The sequence below is a fragment of the Rhipicephalus microplus genome, chromosome 10, assembly GCF_043290135.1.
Source record: "Rhipicephalus microplus isolate Deutch F79 chromosome 10, USDA_Rmic, whole genome shotgun sequence".
Classification (NCBI taxonomy): domain Eukaryota; kingdom Metazoa; phylum Arthropoda; class Arachnida; order Ixodida; family Ixodidae; genus Rhipicephalus; species Rhipicephalus microplus.
In genome coordinates, this window is record NC_134709.1 from 73,887,691 (window position 1) to 73,899,697 (window position 12,007).

Sequence of the window (12,007 nt, forward strand, 5' to 3'; positions counted from 1 at the left end):
ATAAGATACAGAGAGCCCTACAATGAAATGCAGCGTAAATTGTGTTAATTTCATTCCTATACGATTCACTTAGAACTTTTTAACTGTTTATACGTCGTAGCGTCTGGAACATACGCGCGGCGATGTAAATAAAAAGTACACAATGCTTGGGAAGGTGTGGCGAATATCAGTGCTTCGGCTGACGTTCAGGGACGCGCGTTCTACCTGGGACAACTGTGTTTTATCATTTGCTTTAAAGCCGATATATTCCGCTATATAAAAATAAAATAAATAAATTTATGCCATATCCATCGCACTATAATAATCAATGCTATACGCGAAGCATGCGGATTGAAAATGGCTGTGTTATAGTTATTTTATTGAGCGAAACGTTACTAAGTGGCATCAAAGATACGTACAAATGAATGCACAGGCATGCGTTGAACATAATATTAACAATAATTGCTTCGGTTTAACGTTCCGAAACCACCATATGTTCATGAGAGACGCCGTAGTGGAGGGTTCAAGAAATTTCGACTTCCTGCCATTCGTCAACATGCACCTAAATCTGGGCACACGCCCCTCAAGCATTTTCGCCTCCATAGAAAATGCGGCCGCCGCGACCGTGATTCGAACCCGCGGCCTGCGGCTCCGCAACCGAGAACCTTAGCCACTAGACCACCACGGCGGAACCATTCTGGTTCAGCAGCCCGGCAACTACGCACGGCCTATATAGAGAATTCTGTCCACAGGAAGCAAACAGTGATAAAATCAAGATGTAGAATTTGCAGCAAAGAGTTGCTTTCAAGAAAAACAAGACTCATGATACTGTTCCATTTTTTTTCCATACAAAGTTCATTTGACTAATTTAAGATAACATATCTGTTTTCGTGGCGAAAAGATTCAAGTGCGCTGTCCTTGCCTACACTGTCAGTCATGTAGCGGGGAAGCACACGACAAACACTCTTGGGACCATTTGGAGTGCTTGGTTCGCCTATGCTCGATGAAGGGCCCGCTTTGGCGTCGGTAATTTTGCTCCAATAGCGGTCAACGGTAGCGATGACTCCCACACGTACCCTGTGCTCTTAATCGTTACTTCCTTTTTCTAACCCCCCCCCCCCACTGTTGTCTGTGTAGCGCATTGGCACAAAGTGCAGCATGTTGCATTTCGCGCCGGTTGCCGTCGGGCCGTGCCGACAATGCTGTGCCCAGCGTGCGCGCGCGGCAACGCTAGGTTGGAGTATATTAGGTCCTGCATGATGCGCTCGCGGCCGTTTCGCTAGCTCCACGTTGCTATATGGTGTTCCGTGACTTCAATGGATGACAAAGTATAAGACTAGTGCAAACATGATAATCCTGACATGCGTGTCAGGTAAAAACATGGCAACATACCACGCTCCTAACGTGCTTGCGAGGTTTCGCTAGCTCCACATATACTAAATTTGGTATCACGCGACGTGAATAGATGAAGGTAAACGACATACCTAAACATGATAGTCGTGACACTGAAGTCATGTACGGCATCATTACATCCACCTCGTAACTTTGTGCTGAATTGAAAGTGACATATCAACCTTTTTCATTAGTGCTTCGTATATCATGGATTCCCACTGTACGTGGGATCTGCCAATGTTTTTGGAAAGTCTTTGACGATGTACGCGACGAGATTGTCACAATATTTTATTCATGACCAGCGAGCCGTATTCGTCAAAACATCTTACGCTCCCGTACTATTTATTTTTGGTGTACTTCAATCAATGGGGTGATCACGAGACCAGCGAGACCTAGGCGGCTAGATAGATAGATAGATAGATATATAGATAGATAGATAGATAGATAGATAAATACGTAGATAGATAGATAGATAGATAGATAGATAGATAGATAGATAGATAGATAGATAGATAGATAGAGAGATAGATAGATAGATAGATAGATAGATAGATAGATAGATAGATAGATAGATAGATAGATAGATAGATAGATAGATAGATAGATAGATAGATAGATAGATAGATAGATAGATAGATAGATAGATAGATAGATAGATAGATAGATAGATAGATAGATAACGCTGATAGTTGCGCCATAAATCTCAGAGGGGTAATGAAATAAAACGTTTACAGGAATGAAATGAAAACATTTCATGAAATATTGAATAAATTGGAGAACGTTCGGGGACGTTTTCGGCCTACTGTGGATGCATATAACTTGTTAAGGGAGATATAACTTGATAAGCTTAGGCTAGCTGGAGATTTGTCATCAGCTTTTTTTTTAAATAAAGTAGTTTTTGTTGAAGTCAGCGCACTTTCCTGCCCGTGTTTTTTCTTTCCGTTTCTTACTCTGTGACAACTAGCGACATCACGCTCGCGAACCTGTGGATGCATAAAGTTAGGCTTAATATTAGTATTGGGCTGTGCTGTCCTCAAACTATTTTATTAACATCTAATTATATCTGTTAGCAGTGCAAAAATGTCAATAATTCGTATTGTTTGCTAACAAAAGTACTGAAGACCTCCTTTCGCAGAAATTCAGCTATCGGCCTTGGTGTGGGCATCGTTGGTGGTGAGCTGAAAATTGTTATTCTGTCCGGGAGTGAAAAGTCGAGTAAGATTCAAATAAATAAATAATAGAGATGATCGCTACACGCTCGAATCGAACCCAGGCCGCCAGCGTGCCATAAGGTGTTCTCTCACGAAGCTATTTCACTGTTTAAAGCTGTTTCAGAGAAGTGTATTGATTGGCATTCATTTCTTATGAAAGCGTGTAGCCTCCACCCGTAAAAAGGAACTGGACCGTGTTCCATAGCACAGATCAACATTCTGTTCAGCGTGGCCGGTACTGACATTTTTCTTCTTCTAAAGACACAAAACACGAACTTGAGAAAGAAAGTGAGTACATTCAAATGATAATATATATATTCAGTTGTTTTTTATTGTGATCATACCTGTGTAGAAGATCGGTACGTGTTGGGAAGCATGGCCTGACAGCGGCTGTCGATATAGACGAAGGCGATCTAATACAATAACACCACAGGAAGTCCTCATAACAAAGGCCCTACTCAATAATAGATACTACCGCAGAGTGACGGAGAGTACTATATAGAACTCATAACAAAGATGCGCTGAATCCCCTCTCATAGCCTCCTGAAGGCATAGTGGAGACTTTAAACATAATGTTCGAGAGAATGTTCATAAATACAACCAAATAAAATAACGAGTGCGCTACATATATAGGGTCGCAGTTCTTCCTAGGTTATTGCAATCGATCCACTATGATCTGGTTGCGTGTCGACTCAGCACGCCATCTACACATTGAAGCGTTCCACGTGGAAACGTCGACAACATCATTCCATCAGTGACAGCCCGAAAGCGTGCACCATAAATGCGTACAACTTTTACTGCTTATTTTTCATGCAACTTTTTTTTTCGCAAGCAAAATTTGCTATCAGGTGTGGGTGTTGGATGCTGGGCTTCTTTAGTGAAAAGATAAAGATAGCGCTTTGTAGGGCTTGGCAGTATCGCAGTAAAAGAGTATTTGGTGGATATGTGGGGTTTAAGGTCCCAAAACAACCCTATGATTATGAGAGACGCCGTAGTAGAGGGCTCCGGATTTTTCTACCACCTGGAGTTCTTTAACGTGCACGCAAATCTGAACACACGGGCCCACAGCATTTTCGCCTCCGTAGAAAATGCAGCCGCCACCTGTGAGATTTGATCGCGTGACCTGCGGGTCAGCAGCCGAGTGCCTTAGCCACTGGACCACCGCGTCGAGGCATAATACAAGAGAATTACGGTAGTATTTCAGAGATATTTTCAGTATCGGTAATTCTATATCGAGATACATTTGAAAAAAAATGCATTTGTATCCCGGTAGTAAAATACTTCTACAATGTATCAGCCGTATCGTGATACCATGGAGGACACGAAAATCTCGTTATTATATTACGTCGGAAATGAGCTGAGACGTGTTTCAAAAAGTGGACTGCAGCTTCTTATTTGTGTCAAAACGTGCTAAAGTGCGCCATCCATGGGTGATGTAACAAGGTCGGTGACAATTTTCCCTCGACCGCAAGAATGAACTACGTGTTATACTTGTGACGTCACTATTGACAGATTCGCGGAGCCAGCATTGTCGGCCTCTTCCGACAATAGTCCCTGTTTCTCGGGACCAGTGCTGCACGCGTAAATTTTTTCGGGTGGCACTTAAGAAATTTTTTTTCGGCCGTCACACGGATACCGCCTTGAGACAGAGGATTCGGAACACTTCGCGTGCTTTTATTTTTATTGCGTGACACTTGAAATTACCACTTCAACCGTAGTAACCTTCCCCGCCTGTTAATACCTTAATATCTTAGTAAGCTGGAACCTTCGATGCGCTACGACTTTAATCACAATATTATGCTGCACTTAAAATTTCTGCTGAGTACTTGATCTCCGCAATATAGAAAAAAAAAGCATTCCAGTGTCTGTATTTCTGTATGTGTAATGCTAAAGACTATTTTGTTTTTTTACGAAAGTACCTCAGAAATACCCTGTGACTGGTTACTTCAAAAGCGAATGTATCTTGGTATCTTCGTTTTAGCTTTTCAACCCAGACAACTTCTTGCAAGCAAGAATGGCATGAACAAGTGCTTTTTTGCGCATTAAAATCCCAGAAGGGTTGCTTACAAAGTTGACCTGGCGCAATAGATAGCAATAGCCTTGGCAGCGAAAGACAAAATGGGGTCTTGATGCGAAAATATGCCGCTAGGATCCTATAGGTGCCTGGATGCGAACATATCGCAAGCGGGGTCCGGACATTAGGTGGTCTTGCCTTCTTTAAGCCAAAAGACGACGACTGCATACATCAGCATGGTGGTCTAAACAAATTGAAAACGGAAGAGCAAATGGAAATGCGGCAGCATGTTTTCATCAGTCGGGGCATGGTAAACATGCTAAACTATTTCGATTGTCTATTTTTTTATTTACCCTCGCGCATCGTAGCCCCGTTCGTCAACAAGCGTTAGCAATCGACTCTGCCCGTGTGTATTTTCAACTGAAAGAAACTGTAAATCAATACTCCCATTCAACTCAAATAGTAGTTTTTTTTTCAAATGTTACTATCAATTGATTGCGTTCAGGGCAGCTGGTACACTCAACAGTAGAAAGAAGTGCGTGCGTCGAACAAACATGGGCTTGCACCGTAATTGGAATCGCACACTGAGTTCTTACTTTTTCTGTAAGAATAGACGCACTAATAAACCGCATCTCTCAAGCCAAAAGGAGGTACGCAAACAGACGGACAACACCAGCTAGGCCGCCTTTTTTTTCTTTGCGCACATCTGCACACTCGGAGAGAATGTATTGCGAATGCTAAACGCAAACTCGCTGTTTTCTGAATCATCGAAAACTGCACTGTTTGGGATAAAACACTACGTGACTCGTAAATCGCAACTCCGCTGCTCAAACGCGCGCCGATGCAAAGGGAGGACCTAAGGGGAGAAAGCGGCAGTGCTGGCCACGCACTTGTTCGTATGCAAGCGGCTGCAACCAAACCGTGTTTGTTGAGGGTGTCCCTTTGAACTCTGTTTGCCCGATATCTCGTTATGGTCAATGAACTCTGTCGAATGAGTTATTCGAGTAATGGCGCTAAATTAGTATAGAGCGGTGCATGTCGACAGAAGCTGTGTGCTCCGGTACCGTATTCTTTGTCGCACTCAATAAGGCTATTGTTCTGTCGATGACTAAGACATTCTTAGATGCGAAGCAGCTTTTTGACTCACGTGTGTCGCCGTACGTACGTGCGTCCGTACGAACGCACCGCAACGCGTTTCCTTCGCCGCAAGTGTTGGAGTGGTGTCAAGTAGGTCTCATTGCAGCTGCGCGTTGATGACACGCTCCCGTCGCACGCTTTCCTCGCAGGTCTACGGTGACGTAACTCTCTGTGTCACCCGCAGCCCGCTCGCTGTAACATCCACACATGCCGGCTCCTTCACCCGCTCGCTACACACTCCTCTTTCGTTTCACGCTCTCTACCGCCCGCAACGCTCGACAGGACGTCGAGTGGAAACACACTTTCGGCTCGTTTATTTGCGATGAAACTTAGACTGCCTCCCACGTCCTTGCGTTTCAAACAAACGTTTACTCGAGTGAATAATACACAGAGTTTCACTTGAAATCGTTCTTCCAGCACCCGCGTCGACGCCCCTTTCAACCGGGTTAATGCCCTGCGCACCGTTGCTGCTTGGAATCCCATGAGTGTTCCCTTCGGGGGGATGGTTCATAATTTTTTTAATGTTCGCCAACCTGTAAGGTGGTCGGGACAGTGTCGCACATTTATTACTGTACTCCCACTATTGAAAGGAAATACATTTGAATGATTATTCATTATTTTTTGCACAATAGACTGACGTTTCCATGCAAGTTGGACGAGTTCATGTGTTCTCTTTGACTAATTTATCAATCCATCGAGGAAGGTACAAGATACCATGAACGAGGGCAAAATGGAGAATCTGCGTAGGCATTCTTTGTAGCGTTTGAATTCCGTTAAGTGCCTAAAGGGCATATGTGTGTATGCTATGTTAGCTTTTTACAATCAGTCTAGGCCCATATTATACAACAGTAGGTCAAATTAGGGCAAAAAGATGTAAATAATAGGTGAGACATTGCTGCATTCTTGAAAAAAACAAACGAACAAAAACAAGAAAATCTGTGTTTTACGACCGACGTAGCAGGTGTGAAACCTGTCTGCCGAACGAAAGGATACTACGCGGTTAGCTGCTCACCTGAAAACATTCTTTTTTTCACCCGCCAGCATCAGATATCAGCGAAGTGGCTCGAGCGCGTTCCGAAGATATTCACTACTTGGACGGCGCTCAGCTCTCAAGCCATCGTCGCAGGTGTTGATGTGCTAGCTTCTTTTAAAGACGATAGTTTTTTTAAGGACCTTCAACGCAAACATTTTGGTCTGTCTGTATATTTGTCTTTTTGTCCACTCTTAACGGCATCGGGTACTTGAAACAGCCGACCCCGTCCGCAGCGCCCACCTATGTCGCTCAAGGTTGAGCATTCATGCTTGTACGATTGTCAATAAAAAATCAGTTATTGCGCATGTCTAGGGCAACATAACTACACGTATATATTCTACATGTGCGTATCTTACTTGAAAAAGCATACATAAGTAATTTTAAGGACCGTAGCACTTATCACGCTGCGCCGACCATGCAACGCTTGCACGGAAAGGCGAGTGTTTCCTACACTTTGCTAAAATGAAACTGTGGTGGCACCTACCCGTCGCCTTGCGTCCGACACCTTATCACCTCAGACATGGGCGTGTACACCCATCTCAAAGCCACGCGCTTTGCATTCTAAGACAAATGCCAGATGGCGATAATGTCTCACGTGTGACGTGATTTGATACGCTCGTTAGCCTCAGCTGCATGCTCGAGGTACTCTAACGCAGCGCCTCCAGAATACCATTCACCAATTTTCTTGCGCAGAACATCAAATAAACGCCTTGTTCACTCTCTCCACACGCAAGACTATCGTCTTTCGACGACATATGCAGAATACATGCAGACACGGGGCCATTTTTTTGCTCCTTATTTACAAGCTTAGGCAGCTGATATCTGAGGCATCTTTCTCTGAGCTTGTAGGCGGCATCGCCACCTGACTTCGTACCGGCGGCCATAGCTGCTAGTGTCAACCCGTGAAGGTTTTGTGCTTTCATAGCCTCTCCGGAGCCCTCCATGCTCGCCACCGATGTGTCACTAACTGAAAGTATGGATCTACAGGCTCCAACAACCTAAGTGTCTCGGTGACACCGCTGGCTTCACCGAATAACTTGGCTGCCGTTACCATGCCATCAACGGTACCGCTGATGCCAGACACCAACCCATCCGCCTCCCTCTGGGAGCTCGAGGAACCGAATAGCATTGAAAGCGAGTCTGACAACTCTCATCAAGCTCTCAGAATTTCTACCGCACCAAATGGGAAGAAACGTGCGCAATGCTTTGTCTCGTCCTCGCCCGAAAGACAGCACACTAGCATGCTCAGGGGTCACTCCCACGCGAGATGCGCACGCCCCACTCTCGCTGTTTCCGCTCGTTACCGAAATGAAAAGGATGGTTGGACACCAGCCAGCTATCATCAAAAGCAGCAGTACCGTGTGGCGGTCGTGATGACGCCCATCTTATTTCCCCACGCATTTATCAGCACACGTTCATCCTTCAACCTAAGTGCCGTATCAAGGACGAGCACTTCATACTATTGTATAGACTATTCTCTCGCCGCATTTCAACTCATCTCAAAGTCTCTGAAGAAGACCGACTGACGAAGTTAAGAGTTCGCTATTTAGGTCATGGCAAGCAGCTCAAGGTCGACGCGGCTGCATCGGAGGTGTACACCGCACTTCTCGTGATAGCGTCTCTGCCAATTGGCAAAAAGGAAGGGTCATTTGAAGCATACGAAACGTTTAATTGCAATCAAATAAGAGACATTATTCGAAACGCTGGGTACATGAGTTCCGAGGAACTCATGAACTCATTGCACTGCCGTAAGTGAAAAATGCTGCAGACTCGCTCGCTGGATTTCGTGCGACTGGTTGTGCCCCCACGATCTCCGACGACAGCGCACCTCTGGCCTACTGGGCTCCCCCTACGCCACCTCCTGACGCCGTCAAGAGCTCTCGCCGAGTGGTGCTCCGTCCTCGGACTCTTGCGACCGTGTCCATCTTTCCTATCTTTTCTTTACTTCTGTCGCTCACTGTCCCTGTGCCTCGCTGTCTCCTTCCTGTCTTTATATATACATTTTAATCCTATCCTTTTTATCCCTCCTTACCTCCATCCCTCGTTAGCTACTGTTGAGGTGTCGCACTCTGACGCAGACAGTTACAGGGCTCACTTTTCTCTTCTTTTCCTTTTAAGAATCACAGGAAAAAATCTGATAGGCATGTATACGTAGTAACAATGCCATTGCCATGTTCACACTTGGGTTATTTACGATCCGTATTTTCCGTATCGTGCATAGGTGGCTATTTGTCACACGTGAGAGAAGATAGGACATCAAAAGGAGAAATGCCCTAATACTTCAGCCACGCGCCCCCTGATGCAAAGCTTGATGATTGATATGTGGGGTTTAACGTCCCAAAACCACTGATGATTATGAGAGACGCCGTAGGGGAGGGCTCCGGAAATTTCGACCACCTGGGGTTCTTTAACGTGCACCCAAATCTGAGTACATGCCTGATGCAAAGCTGCTCACCTTCAAAACCTATCGTTTGTTTGAAGTTGAACACGCGAGCAGAGCTTGCAGTCTCCACACCATAAAATGATGATAATCAGAGGCTCGAGATGGCTCATAGGCGGGCAGTACGCTTCATAACCAACAAAAATAAAAACAGATTCACCGTCATCAATAATGCTTGCAAATAAGATTCCAACTTGAGAGCACAGAAGTAAAAAAAGAAGACTTGAATTTTCATTTTTTCCTTCATCACAGCAGCCTTCGTGCGAATGCGCGTGCGTATCTGCTGCCATTTTTGTCACGCACGTCGCCAAATCTATATGTACCTAAGTTATTTTCATACCAAACACAGACTAATCTTTTCAAGTTTTCTTTATTTTCCCGTAAACCCTTTCTGATTGGAATTCATTGCCTAATTGTATAGTTTCTTTAGAATCTGCTAGTACTCTGAAAGTGCGGTACTTGGCCATCTAGAAATGCACTAAACTACAGAATGTTCACATGACTGCTTCTGTCTTTTCTTCTTTGCTTCATTTCGTCGTTTCCTATTGTTTTTAATGCACTACGTGTTACTTCATAAATTACAGATACTGTACTTACAGACCCCAAATACTTCATGAACAGCTTTTCCTTTGATTTTTCTCTGCAATTGCCAGCTTTCATATTTTTTGCACTTGATCATGGGAGTGTTAAGAGCGGGAGGGTGAGGATCTGTTTCTTATCCTTATATATGCGTCAATATATCCTGTAAGTTATAATATTTTGTTGTCTTGCCAAGTTGCACTGAATTTTGTTCTCAAAATACTTTGATATATGCCGATAGCTTTAGCTTTTCTTTGTTCTGTTTTTTAGTCTATGTGCCTTACGGCTTTACCCGTGTTTATAAAATTGCAACAGTATAATTTCCCACCTGCATGACCCTTTGTAACTGCAGTATACTGTAAATGAAAAACAAATATTAGAAACGCTCGAGATGCTGTTCGTGGCATCACGAAGAGTTCAAGCAATGCCCGAGCACAGAAGTGCCTCAGGTGTTCCAAAAAAGACAAGTACACAAGATATTGAAGAAGAAGACGAGCCAGCAGCCAGAACTTCACGGCAGAAAAGGAACATGCAGGAGCATCAGTGGCACTCTTTGGTGACACAAGGTTTTCCTACATCGATAATCAAACCAACACACCAGTCTTTTTACACCGGGCCAGCAGTCCCCTCTAGCTGCACAGTCAGAAGACAGCGGGATCATAACCTTCGCGGATGTAGCTAAACGAGCGAACAGACAGCCTACTGGTTCCAGCAATGTTATAACACATCCCTCAAGCTCAACACCTTCGCGCTGCAGCAGCGTTCCTCGGTTGGAGGGGCGTAGCATCATTGAAGGGGCGTAGCTCATTCAGCGTGGGCTTCCCATAACAATTGAACATTCTCGTCCTCTCGCCCCAAGGACACTCCAAGAACTTTGTAGTGGTGACTAGAACACCATATGACTCAAACAAGTCTATTCATGAAAGAGTTTAACAGCTCAATAGCCGGGTCATTGAAAAATGCGTCCGAACTACGACAGAGCACATCACGCTTTTCGGCATGCTCCCTCTTGGCACAACTTCGACGACAAACGCATTAGCACTTGTGATTAACACCTCTACCTTCGGTACCGTCAAATTTCATCACTTCTCATGCAAGAAAGCCTTACCATGGCTATCTTTTGAAAACCATCGCCACGGACAACTGTCTTGCAATGCAATCGCCATTCACTTCGTAGCAAGGAGTCAGAAATGAACACTTGACTTTTCAGCAAGACAGACGACACCAGTCCATTGGTGTTTAGAAAAGGTGGTTAATGATTTAGAGCACTCGGTATTCTACTATGGGAAGTTCATTGGCAATTACCTTCAAGAAGACGACGGTCCTGTGCTCAATATAATGGTCTATGATGACTACGCCCAGATTCAAGAACTAGCTACATCCACGAAGACGGTATTGTAGCTGGGACGGGGAACTGCGCACATGAATTCATAAGATATGTAAACGTAGTGCAGAACGGCTCTTAGCGTTGTCGGTTCCTGGCTGGAAGTCCCATCGCAGCGTACAATTTTTCTGTGTTTATGCGTGGTTCCTAAATACACCAGAAATAAAGCCAATAAGGCTCCGGTTGATATCAGCTTGATCTCTCGCACGTTAGGAAGATTAATCCGCAAGATGCCATAATGTTGTGCCGGGACTTCAATTTTCAGCATGTCAGCATGGGGAAATGACAAATGTAGCCCTCACAGCAGGCGCATGAGGCAGGGTGCCTCGGAATATGGGTTGACGATTCTGAATACGCCCCAAACACACAGTTTACTAAGCAGACACATCACTAAACCTTATCTGGAGCTCACGTTCGCAGCTATTTCAGCGGGAGGGGCAAGATGATTCAATCGGGAGCGACCACTTACCCATAATCATACACTTTCATACGGATGACGCCAATACAAAGTTAATGTCACGCGCCTAGTTCAGGTTCAGCCACATAACATATGGGACAAATACCACGCTTTACTACAGCAACTTCCACCAGTGATAATATTTATTCGTTATAGAATAATAAGCAACCACTGCAGCTGCATATCTTTCACGACAAGGTAGGCAGTCATACGTACATTATTCTACCAGATATTGTTTAGGAAAAGCCGTGCACCAACCCATTGCATGTCCTAGTTTCTTGTATTTGCCTTTATTCGCTTAAAATAAAGAACTGCCAGCGAAATAAAGTTCCTTCTCATGTCAGGGCGGAGGCGGATGACTATGGCGGAGGTCGATGGCGT